Genomic DNA, 13,140 nt, shown 5'->3' with positions numbered 1-13,140 from the left:
GTAGTTAACTTCTGTGGTTACAAAAGTGCATTGAAAGACTTGTTTTTGTACTTCCCCTTGCGTGTCTCCAGTATCATGCTACATGAGTTGCAGTGGATTCAAACCAGGATGAATTCAAATAGATGTGTCATACATTATTTTCCTTGTTTTATTTGACTTTAATTACTTCTTAACAGCACTGCTGTTTGAAAATCTTTCTCAATTGAGGGTGTTGGTTATGCCTAGGGCTGCTTGGCCCTTTTCCACCAAAATGCCCTTTCAACAACCACCACAGTCTTTCCAAGCAAAATGAAATCTTTTGGAAGAACCTCTCTTTTTGTGTGTGTGAAAACTTGTCTCTCAGCTCTTTCCCCCTCCCCCTGATTTTAGGCTGGCATTTCTTCACATTGCTCTGGGAGGGAACAGAAACCCCTGGTGGGCTCCAGCAGGACACGGAGCAACGCTTGGGAGCAAGTAGACTTTGTTAACGCACCTCAAAACACCTTGCTGCTATACTTGAATAATCTTGGAATTAATCTTTTTTTTTTTTTTCCCGTCCTTTCGAGGACTCTCACTACAGTTTCCATCAAAAATAAACACAGTAAGATGTCCAACTTTATTAAAAGTCAATGAAGTTTTTACCCGGCAGGGAGGGGAAGACTGGAACTGTGATTCCTGGAGCCAAACCATGCTGGGCGTGCAGTGCACGCTCTTCAGTGCATGCACAAGCTACACCTTTGCACCTGTTTCACCCTGGGAACATGCCCTGGTTTTGGACACCAAGTAGACGTTGTGTGGTCTGTATTGTAGGAGCAGTGAGAAATCCTTATCTGGGCAGCGTCTGCTTTGCGCGGAGCACTGTAGACAAATACAGGATCTCAACTTTCTCAGGTTTACAAGGGTAAAATAAAACCGACTATTTTATCAGCTGACTAGTGGGTCTGGATTTTGGAGGATCAGAATCAAGCATAAAGCCTCTACACAGAAAACTTATAATAACCAGTGGTTAAGATTGTGGCCATGTGATGGTTGTTGTGGGTTTGACAGCCCTTAACACAACACCAGGGCTTTGGTGTACAATTCAGTCTTCCAGGCACTAACCCCCCAATACTAAAAAAATTGCACCACCTATGAAAACAAGTTTGTTTTATGCTGCATCTGTTGCATAAACCAAAGCCTTCATTTGTTTGCTGGCACGCATTCCAAGAGCAATATAAAACATTTTAGATATTGCACTACTCCTCCTGCCATAATATCTCTGTCCTGTAGCAAAATACCCTCCGATACATGCCACAGAAAGAAGGCTCTGCTTTCGTTTTAAGGCTGGGATACTTATAGCAGAAAGCCCTTTTAATTGCTTTGGTGTGTTTTGCATCTTCCTTATATACGTTATTGGCTTTATTGTTGGTGGTGGTTTCCTTTTTTTTTTTTTTTTCCATTTAACATAGTGCATGCATTAGTCTTGCAGAGGTATAAGGGAAAGCACCTGTAAGTACACAAACAAAAAGATCCCCATCAAGAGGCTATTAAAATTCATTCAGGCTTGCTCCTCTCTGCTGTTACTTCAATTAGTGTCTCACAACCAACCTGTTCCCTTTCAGTTCTGCATTGCACATTTTTTCATTTAACGACTGTCTCACAGGAAGCTCTACGCTGTTTTCCTTCTGGAGAACGAAACCCCAAAGATGTATTTCCAACCTCCTGGCTCAGTGTTTCCCAGATATTTTGAATCAGGGACTGCAGCCAAGATTCACATTTTTCCAGAGATCACTGCACAACCTCACACTCACAGCAGAAAGCCACGACAGTGACACACACATGGACTAACTCCGGAAAAGTTTCTATTGCCCTCGTCCTGTCAGTCCATGAGCTACCACTGTGCTCCATGGGCTAGCACAGAACCAGCACTCCTGCCTCCTGCACTGTCCAAGAAGATCTGGCAGATTTTAAAGGATATTAATTTAAAAATAAAAATAAAAAAAAAATCAGTGCTGTCTTGGGATAATTATAATTTAGTACTGACTTCTGATCTTCCTGAACAGACCCAAATTTCGTCTTCCAACCCAGAGCATCTCCAGCAGCCTTCACGTGGGCACTGTGCCATGCATTAGGTCCTTCCCTCTCTTTATACTGAAAAATAAATAAATGAATGAATAAATAAATAAAAAGAGTAATTGGCAAGTAAAAGCCACAGCTCCTCTGGGGTGCAGGGTCAAGCTCATTGTATTAGATGTGTGTCAATTATCCATGGCCAGAATTCACCTGCTGAGCCTCACAGGCCAATGTAAATGCCCCTCCTTCTGAAAAAACCCTAAAAGCATTGTTAACACAGCCCTGCAGCTTTACCTTTTTAGCCTACTGGCTCGGTTCCCTTGAAAAAATGTTTTTGCCTGCAGGGATTATTTTGCGCAAGTTGTTTTCTCCACCTTATTTTCCGCAGCCGCTTGAGGCTGTGTCAGTAGGCAGAGGTCTGCAAAGGGATAAAGCCAAGGTTGCAGGGGGGATTGTGGCTTCTCATAGACCCATGCCACACTTGGATCAAGGGGAATTCGGTCAGCAGCAGCCCTGCTTGCTTCCCATCTTTGCTGCAGGCCGTGGTCCTGTGGCAAAGCCTCCCAACGGCGGGCAATCCCGCAGGAGGGCCAGGAAACACCGGCAGCATGAATTTGCTATTTCCCAGCTCCCCAGATGGCCCTTCTACATCTGAAGCCAAAAGTCTGTAGAGGACAGAGGAAGGAAGAAATCCCATTCCCTGAGAGAGCACTCTAGATGTCCTGATGTAGAGCCCAAAAGCTGGAATTTCCCAGTGCAAAAGGCCCAGAGATGAGCTACCCCCCAGCTGAGCTGAACCAAGAGCAGAAGTCAATGGGGGATTATTACTGCCCACCCAGAATGACCCAAACCACTTCAGAGATGAGCTATTTCAGAGATATAAAATGCACTTTTTCCAGTGTGATCCACTGAGGCAATTTAATTCACTACACTCTTCCCTGCCTTGGCTCCTGCCAGGACAGGCTGCCCAAAACACCTGACAGCAAGGCCAGAAGAGCTCTCACGCTGGCACAACGGAGGTCCAAGGCCGGGAACAGAGCAGTCCAAGGACAGGATGGTAGTGGAGCCAACTTTAATCATCTTCAGCTGCCATGATTTCACACCTGAGAAGCATTTACTGCCAGAATCCAAGCAGCTGTGACTGGGCAGAGGAAGGGCTTCCTATTTGTGCCACTCATGACCCAACTCAGCAGGACAGCAATCAAATGCTTGACCTTTCCCAAAATCACATGAAGCAAATGCTCCACATGACATAGTTCCAGCATTATCTACCCAGCACAGGTGCATGATTGCAATTAGAAGTGATCAGTTGTACAAAACAGCACCTCCCAACCCAACTCAACCCATCCACGATCAATCGGAGGCTCATTTACCATCTTTATATCCAAACTCCCCAGCACCATGCCAGCTCAGGAAGCACCCCTTGAATAATTCCCCTTGAAATCACAGAATCATCTGGGTTGGAAAAGACCTTGAAGATCAAGTCCAACCATCAACTGAATTTACCAATTCTCACCAGTAAATCACGTCCCTTGGTGCCACGTCTGCACATCTCTTAAACACCTCCAGGGATGGGGACTCCCCCACTTCCCTGGGCAGCCCATTTCAACACTTGACCACACTCTCTGTACAGAAATTTTTCCTAATATCCAATATAAAACTCCACTGGTGTAACCTGAGACCATTTCCTTACATCCTATCACTTGTGACCCAAGAAAAGAGCCTGACACCCTCCCCGCTGCAGCCTCCTTCCAGGTAGTTATTGAGAGCGGCGAGGTCTCCCTTCAGCCTTCTCTTTCCCAGACTAAACAAACCTCACGGCCATTACTTGGAAATTAGATTGGAAACCACAACACCTCTGCACGCTGGTAGATCATAAACTTGGCACTTGGTTTGTCCCGAGACCATTTTTCACCCCCACCCCTAAATCAACTTCCGCCGAGAACAATGCTGCCGGTTTGTGTCTACAACAGATTTATTTATTCCCCCTTTCCAGCAGCTCGCTCTGCCTGTGCCTTCGAGGGGCAGTAGCTACTTTAGGCGAAGGGTTCCTTCTGGTTCCTGGGAATAAAAGGCTGCCCTCCATAATCAGGGCATTGTTCTCCCTAAATGGACCCAGACTCTGTAAACACGCTGCTCTGCGCGGCGCTGGGAGGGCGACCGCGTGTGTGTGTGTACGTACACGCGGGGAATGTGTCTTGTTCTAAAACCAGTAAATTATGTTAATTCATTTCCTCTGCCCAAACAGGGCTAATAAACTCAGGGAAAGGAGGAGGAAAAAGTAAACAGGAGTCGATTACAAAAAGGTGAGGGGGAGAGGTAACCCAATAACTCCACCAAATGTCTCCTTTGGGAAAGGACACTGAATTCGCAGCTCGGATGTGCTCCACGCAGCCCTCCCTCGGTCCCGGTGGAGGTGTAAAAGCGACTGTAACACTTTCTTTCTTTTTTGATAAGGTTTCAGGGTCAGCATGTTTTCTGAGTTCAATCTTGGCAGCAGGGAATTGGGCCCCCAGAGGTGCCCTGATCCACGGCGAGCACGTCCCCGGGGGCTTTGCTCCGCATGTGATGTGTGTGCTCCGGTGGCTGAGGCCAATAGGAATCGTCAGAGCTTATTTGTAATTTTCTAACAGGAAAATAATTTCGCTAAGCAAACGACCATGCTTTGACTCAAAACCCTGATTAACACAGTTTGAAAACAGGGCAGCATACTGTTCTGGGAATTAACTTGCTTGACCCCAAGTCTATAATGGCACTCAAATAATCTGTGAGTCAGACGAAGTTGAAAAACTCTTGGAAGACCACACTGAAAGAATTTACTGGATTTATTGGATTTTCTAGGATAAAAGAAAAATAAGCCTGAAACTCCACTTAGCTAGTCTGTAGTCTGCAGAGAGACAAGTTTTTTCTCCCAACAATATCTAGAAGAGGAACAACGCCTATGCTGAGCACTGGGTCTCAATCTCCCCCGGAAACAATCAATAAATTGTAATAAGTATAAAAACATACAGTTTTGTTTTTTTTTTTTTGAAGAGTGCCTTGCTGTGTTCTTCATTGGGTTTAGTGGTAAAACATGGAAAAAGCAGACAGATTCCCACCTCTATGGACCTGCAATCCTCATGCCAATAGGAATACTGATCAGCAGAGTACTCACACCACAAGCTGCTGCCTGAAATCCTCCAAATCCCCTGGTCTACCCCAACTTGAGCAGGCAAGGAATCAGAACAAAACAAGCAGGCCATGCTCTGGTCCAGACCACTGCCCCATGCCTACCTCATGGTTTCTGCAGCCCCTGAGCACTTGCCTCTAACTTCTACCACTTCTTTGTGTCTCTTTTGTATCACAGAAACAATAGATGGGTGCTGAGAACAGTGGCAAACGTTTCCAGATAACAAATCCGGCAATTAGAAATCAACTGTCCAAAGCTTGTTCCCCTGCATATGCAAATGCCCCCATAATAGGTTTACAACTCCTTGTCAATCAGACCTGTCAAGGAAAAGTAAACACCTGTCAGGGGCCGTGATTAAGTTGAAAGCTCCACTTTCATGAGGCCTGAACGAAATTAACCCCACCAACACTGCATTTCTGATTGGTTGCGAACAGCAGGAGGAGGAATGATACCCATCAGCTCTGATCCCTTAATCTAGTTTTATATTAACTCCTGCAGATCACGATGAACCTCGCCTTGGCTTAGTGCCCCACCACCCAGATCTGACACACAACCTGGTCTGACAAGGCCCCAGTGCCTGTTCTCTGGTAGGATTATAAATTTTAATCTTACTCACAGCAACTCAGCCACAACTCACTGAACCTAAAGGGACTGTCGCCTTTACAAATCAGAACGATATCTGACCTCAAATGCCAAAATATGAGCAGAGAGACTGATCTCCATACGCTGGTGGAGCTGGCAACTGTCCTTTCAGCTTCCCACTTTAAACTGCCCTAAAATACATTAAGTACCTCCAAATATCACTTCTTCAGCTAAACAAGCACTGTGACTGCCACCAGGATGTTGTGTTAATCTAGAGAATGTGGAATATTTTGGTTCAACCAGGAGAAGAGGATGGCTCAGAGCATCCCCTCTCACAAAGGTATCCAAACTTTGAAGGACTTTTATATACCAATTTTACCTCAACCAGTCAATGCCAGACAAGCATTCTTTCTTCCACAAAGTCTGCAGTATCCCCGGAGAGATATCCCACAACGTCCAGAGGTCTGTCCTGTTACTCATTAACCTTTCCATCCTTGACATGCAGTTCATACACCTGTAACTTGTCTGATGCTTGTCACTGCTTAACCAGTGTTAACAGATTGGGTTAGCTGAGAACAAAAATAGCTCCCTCAGTTACTCAAACTCACACAGATCTACTGGTTGAGAAGAAAAAGGAGAAAAAGAAAACAGTTCACAGTGCCCCAGGGTCTGTAGCAGCCCAACGCCAGGAGTTTGGCTTGTTTAGCTCTGGCAGGCTGGTGGGGCTGAGTCCCTTCTCCCTCCTTTGGAGTTCATTTGGCCTCACCTCATCCAATTCTGTCTTTAAAAAGGGAGATTTAAATCCATAAAAGGCAACAGTAAAATATTGGCAACTATAATGAAAGACCTCCCCTTACAACAGGATGCTGCTGCTCCAAGTCACGTGGCAGTCAAAAATCAATTAAGCATCACACCGTAATGTCAGGGAGGTATTTGGGAGGCCACGGATTAAGAGGAAAATAGGGCAGATTTGAAAGAGCTCCATCGCACCATCCTGCGCAGAGCAAGCATGCAGCCTACTGGAGACCCTCTTCCAAGGCTTGGCTTCACTGGGACTCGAGCAGCAGCATCCTAATCCAGGGTAAATTTTCTCCAAGAAGCTGGCTAATGCTTAGATTTCCCCCCATGACCTCCAGGTTTTTTGTCCAGAACCTGGTGTCCCGGAGACAGAACTATGACATCCACAGCTGCCACAGGGAGTCAGCACAAAGCCAATACCAAACTCCTACAATCATCAGTTCCTCAGGTATATGCGAGCAAACCCAGCACAGAGAACATGAACTAATTTGCACAACAGGCAATTCCTTAAAAATCTGCATTTCTGCATTTATCTGCTCTTCTTTTGCTTTTATTTAACACACACAAATACTGACAGCTCCTAAAATACCCACCAGAGTCTATACAACCCAAGTGGCATGTAGGTTATGCCACTTCTTGCATTACTCACTTCTCAGTCACTTGACAGGATGGCCAAGATTGTGCAAACCTTTCATGAAATAAATTCACCAGACATGAGGAGAAGTGATTTTGGGTCCTGCCAAACCTAGAAGCCACCATTGTCACTGGGGAGAGGCTGAGAATAGAGGTGTAGCAGTCCTGAGAAACATTAACCTTCTCTGGGAAGCCTCTGTTCTCAATTTACATTTTTCTTCCCTTAGCGAAGTTCAAAATTAAGTTTGAACACTTAATGGAAGAAGTAGCCTGGAGTTATTGGCTGAAATTCTTCCTGAAAATTGGAGTGGTTGGGACGAAATAAAAACGTTAGGTTATTCGCGGCACTGCTGGATACCGCGTTTCTCCTGCGATACAATGGGGAGACTGTGTAATCAGGGCAACCAACCAAGCTCCAAGCAGCCCATGTTTATTTGACTCAGAAGGAAGAAAAAAAGTTTAAAAAAAAAAAAGAGAGATGTGAATGGATTCAGCGGCAGACGGCATATATTAACTTGTTAAATAACACTTGGGCCAGTCCACACCCAGCAGCCCTGCCTGCAGAATGGCAACCGTCCTTTGGGGATAACCCCCCCTGGGCTGACCTGAAGGTACAGCAATGAATTTCCAAGTTGCATTCAGCCCCAGCCGCTCCAGTTGCCAGCCAGAGCCTGCAGCAGGCAAAATCAACGTGTTTCTGGAATAAAAAAATCCAGCCCGGGCTGTACCGTTGAGCAGGCAAATGGCAGGATCCAAAATATCATACTTGGCCCACGGCTCCTCTTCTGGCATACTTCAGGGATCAGTCCAGTGGTTGACATCACAAATCATCTGTGCAAGTCATCCTTAAGAGATGGATCCAAAGCCCATGGGACTAAGGAGGAGTCACGGCACTAATGCTCACAGGCTTCGAGTCAGGTCCTAACCTGTTGAACCTGGCATGGGCTGCATCTGCTTATCTCATACAACGTTGGGACGATGGGATCAGACTGCTCGAGCTGACTTTTGCAAGCTTATTTATTTTATTTTAGTACCGCAGCTGCTGCGAACAAGCACCAGGCTCAATAGTCTTGCAGCAGGCAGTGGGTCTTGCAACTTCTGCATTCACCCTGGCTCTACTCTTAAAAAATCCCCAATATGAATAAGAGTGTTCATAAAAAACCCTGGTGCAAAGTATTAGGACAGGTTGACACAGCTAAATACATACCGAGGCACGTTTTTATACAGAAAGGTCCACAGGATGGCTGATTGCGGAGAACAAGAAAAGGAATAGAAATCCAAATTAAATGTCCAAAACAAGAACAAATGCATTTCAGCTTGAGCAGCCCACCAGAAAACACAGGAAGAGGGCAGATGAAAGACAAACTCTTTGAAACAAGACAAAATGAGCAGGTTAATGAAAGAAAAGGGAGAAAGGAGCATTTCCACTGACTCCTATAATGCGGGATACAGTTGCACGGACCCTTTGAACAGCGTGATTTTACAAGTCACTGCAGACACAAGAAGGAGTTTCAGGGGAGAAAAAAAAAAAAAAACAAAAACAGAAAGCTGCACTGATTCTACTCCCACTGAATAAATAAATCTATGGCTACAGGGTTTTGTTGTTCTGTTTTTTAATTTCAAGCTAGGCAAAAGAAGACTTCTGCATTATTATTTTCACACTTCAGTGGAATTTTGTTTCTTTTTAAATCTCTTCCAGTAACTAATCCAAAACGCACAGCCAGGCAGTGACCATCTCTATTGCATTCACCCCATTCTGCACCCACATGTATCGGCATCGCTCCCGGACCATGGCACTGCGAGACGGCCGCTCGGAAAGCGATTACCAGACAGTGCGTCGGGAAAGGTTGGCTCCATCTACCAAAAAATGGGTTTCTACTTGCTAGCAAGTCTCACTTCTATTTTTATTTATTTTTTGAATGACATTTTTTCCTGAAAGAACCATTTCCCCATCATCGCCTCATGGCATCTGAAAGTTTCTGCCGTGGATAAAAGTCGGCGTTGGGAGCTCAGCCTGTGTTGCGTACGAGTTCATCACAGAAAAGGCGTGTTTTAATTTGCTGTTTGCGTCTTTTAACGAAGGTCAAAGAAGCGTATGTACTTTGACAGCGTTATAAAAACTTCAAAGAAAATCTAAATGCATTTAGCAATTTGCCGAGTTCCGTAATATTCCTAATAAAAATAAATAAATAAAATCAACCCGAAGTTTCCAGTATGACGCACGCTGCATTTTATGTTTAAACTCAGATGCAATTTAAAGAGACCAACAGTCTCAGAAGAAGGGAGGAACCGGGGCTTAAAAAGAAACAAACAAGCAACTAACCAGGATTGTCATATATCATCATGTGGACGCTGGGTAAAAGTCATGATGACAGCTTATTTGTGAGCGAGTTACCTAACAGCACAATCCAAAAAAAAGAAAAGGCACCAAATTTAACCAGGAGATCCGCAGTGACTTACATAAAATTTGAATCAGACTATAGATGTGAATGTGCTTCTCTTTCACAAGCGAGAAATTACTTAATCGTTATACCTGATAGCACCCACTGAACAGGAATAAAGGAGCTTTTAAACAGAAGCCAACAGTCATCTCTTTTATATTATCGTTACCTTACCCACATTAACTACCGGTCACTTTTATAAACCACAAAGTTACAGAAGGGAAAATATGAAGAGGAATTGAGAGCTCATCTCCCAAGAAATAATAATAATAAATAAAAGCGCAACTACCACAAACTTTCTAGCACCCTATTCCCTTTTCTCCAATACTTTGGCAAGCAAAAATGTCCCGCAGCACTATTTCTGTCCCAAATTGTTGAATTTTGAGGCAGCTCATACAAGAAATTCCCCACAAAGCTGGCACCAACCAGGCTTGCAAACCAAGCGGCGCGTAGAAAAGTGCGAGAGCAGAAAGTAATTAAGGTCCTGCTCTTCCTCTCCCTACGCAATGCACCGAAAATGAAATCAACCTCCAATCTAATTAGTTTTCAGCAGAATATCAGTTTACTCTCTACCGGGAGGGTTGTCGCTGCTCTTACCAAAAACTCCCAAACATACCACACGAAGTCTTGCTTAAGCCACAGGCCCAAGCCCGGCACGTCCCAGCATTACCGTGTATGGTAACCGAAGCGAATACGATGGCAACTTGACAGATTTGGAACAAATACTGCGTTGCGTGTCACCGAGATAACACAAGCAGGAAAATATCAGATTGTATTACCTGTATCCGACCGGAGGTGTGGACTGGTCGGAGCTACATTGCTGCAGGACGCAGTCATGAAAGGTTAGTGACCCAAGATGGCATTCGTCCCCGCGGAGAGGGGCCAAGGCAGGACGCTGAGGACTTTTGTGCCCCGTATAGGGCTGTCCAGAGAGAAGAGGAATGGAGTGACACGAGGGACGAGCCACCGGACCTGCATCATTGTCCCAGGTTGAGGGCTGACGCTACCCGCAGCGGCTGGCAGGAGAGCCCGAAGCTGCCGCCCGGCGCCCGGCTGCCAGCCAGAAGGTATATTCCCCCTCAGAGAGCCACAGCACGCAGGTTTTGGCCTCAAAGAGTGGATTTTGTGCCCGTATAAGCTCTCGTGTTCACCCACAAGGGAAAGAGGGAGGTTGGATGTTTACCAAAATAGCCCCCGAGGAACGCTAATTTGGTACAGGCTCCCTCCAGGAGATCCTTAGCCTGGATTAAGAGTGGTCACTGGGGAATTTATTCCAGATTAACTATTCTGGAAGGGTTAGTCCAGTGTATTTGCAGGTGTAGACGAGCCCCTAGCCAAAGTCTTTAAATTTCAGCCCCTGAAAATGTAGGTTCAGACTTTGCCAGAGCTACCGCGTCCTTCATCCTTGCAGGCAGAGCAAGTTCTGCACCTGCACCTCTGAAATCAGCCCTGCTCTCTGCTCTGCGTAGATACTTCGAATATTTTGCCACTTTCTTAACAGTTTATCTTGGTTTCCTAAGAAATACCCCTTCCTGCATTGCTTTGTACCCCAGCAATGGGATGCACTGGGTCACAGGTGTACAAGAAAGGACAGTGCCAGTAGGCACCGCTCCGAACCTGGAGGAAAGTGGTGGCGTTGGCCCAATCAGGCTCCAATGCGGGGCCCTTCGCCTTACAAGGCATCCCCTAAATAAAGATATAAAAATACTACAACGTAACATTTAATGAAAGATTGCAGCTGAGCACTCAACTGTCAGGAAATAGCAAGGCTGGAGCGCGTGGGCAACTTAACTCTGCCCCCTTGTGCAAATGCACTTCGGTACAGCCCTTCCCCGACACCAGCCGTCTCCAAACAAATGTCCTAATTCCAGCAAAAGCACATTTTGCCTAATAAAAGTAAAAGAGAAGGGCCAATGCTTTCACACTGAGCCTTCTCAGACACCTTCCTGGCTCGACTGCGAGCCAGCACCTATTTAGCTCAACGACACAGCTCAGGAGATGTTGGCACACTTCGGCCACACACACACAATTTGCAATCGGGATAGAGATATTAAACGCTCTTTGGCCAAAACAAAGAGCTCTTCTTCCTCCAGGGAAAAACCTTATGACCTCAGGCTGAGATGTGACCAGAAGACCGTCCACAAAACCCAAAACAGGTAGCGTGTACACATCTCCAGCAGCAAACCCACAGCATGATACGTCCGGAAAAAATCCACAGGCATGTTAACAACCAGGAACTTTTTTTTATTTTTATTTTTTTACGAGAATCTGAATTTATCCCAATGTAAACACCTAATAATCAGTGACACTCAGCAGCCCAAAATAAGGCTGCAGTGTGCCAGAGAGTGTCCCACCTCTGCTCACGTACGAGTTTGATCTTTCATCTATGTCCACCGCTACCAAAAATACTCTCGATATTAAAGAGGCACGCAGCAGGACTTTAACATTAGGGTTGTGTCTTTCTTTTTATCACAATTACACCTTTTTCTTTCTCTTCCTCTCGGTATTGGCAAGTGAGTGAATGACAGTTTTCAAGGGTTTGGCCCTGGCTTTTAAACTCTATTTCATTTTAAATAACCAGGACCATCTCTCCATCCACTTGCAGGATGGATTTTTACAGCTCTGAAAAGAGAGAGTTCAGTTAACCCAATCACTAATGTGATCCTGTTAAAGTTACCTTAAAAAACCCTTTATATAGGAAAAACAATGATGTTCTGCAATTAACGCTGTTAATTTTCTGGCGCTTCATCACAGAACAGCAGCCCACAGTCAATCACATTGCATTTTCCAGAGGCAATAAAAGAATACGAGCAAGACAAGTGCAAACAACATTTAAACAGGGGCTGCCAGGAAAGCAGCCGACACTCCGCTCAGAGCAGAGACAAAAATCTTTTTGTCTTCTCCTGCCCACTTCAGATTTTTTCCGGAACTCCACCAACTTCTCAGGTCTATTGCAACAACCTACATCCATGAGGTCCTCTTAATTCACACACCGTTGCCTACAACTTAAACTGAGTCTCCATTGTAAACCTGGCCTGGAATTCGGGCTCGCAGGAGTTTATGCCTATATACTGTTTTCTTTTTCATTCAGCTTCCAGCCGAATCATTTTATAGTGCTTCTGCCTCCATAAAATATTTGCTTGGGAGCCAATGCCAAGATGGAAAAAAAAGCAACGCACTAACCAAGCCTTGGGTTTTTAGAGTAACGCTGCTCCCCCTCTCACTCCCTGCTTTTATTTTTGGCAAGTTGCAGCCCCAAACGAAGGGCAAGTTTAAATCTTTTAATTCGCAGCCCCGTGGCGCTGCGTGATTTAAAGGTCTTTCAACGATCCAGGCAACCCCGATACTCTTGGGAATTGCAGCTGGAGCGATCTGCATCCTAAAGCCATACACCCATTCTGCTGGAACAATGCAGCCTCTCCTTTGTGACCAGAGCCGGGCTGGCTGGGAGCGTGGTTTCTCATTCAGGCTTTCCAGGGACAGCAC

The 13,140-nt window shown here is 45.3% G+C and overlaps 1 protein-coding gene across 2 annotated transcripts in view; it reads right to left on the bottom strand.

Moving 5' to 3' along the window:
* Nucleotides 1–13,140, bottom strand: part of FGFRL1 (fibroblast growth factor receptor like 1) — a 168,242-nt gene that overhangs the window by 152,864 nt on the left and 2,238 nt on the right. The gene's annotated exons all lie outside the window — the stretch shown is intronic.

Source organism: Anas acuta, chromosome 4 (assembly GCF_963932015.1).
Source record: "Anas acuta chromosome 4, bAnaAcu1.1, whole genome shotgun sequence".
NCBI classification, from domain to species: Eukaryota; Metazoa; Chordata; class Aves; order Anseriformes; family Anatidae; genus Anas; species Anas acuta.
This window is presented reverse-complemented; position numbering and strand designations above follow the sequence as displayed.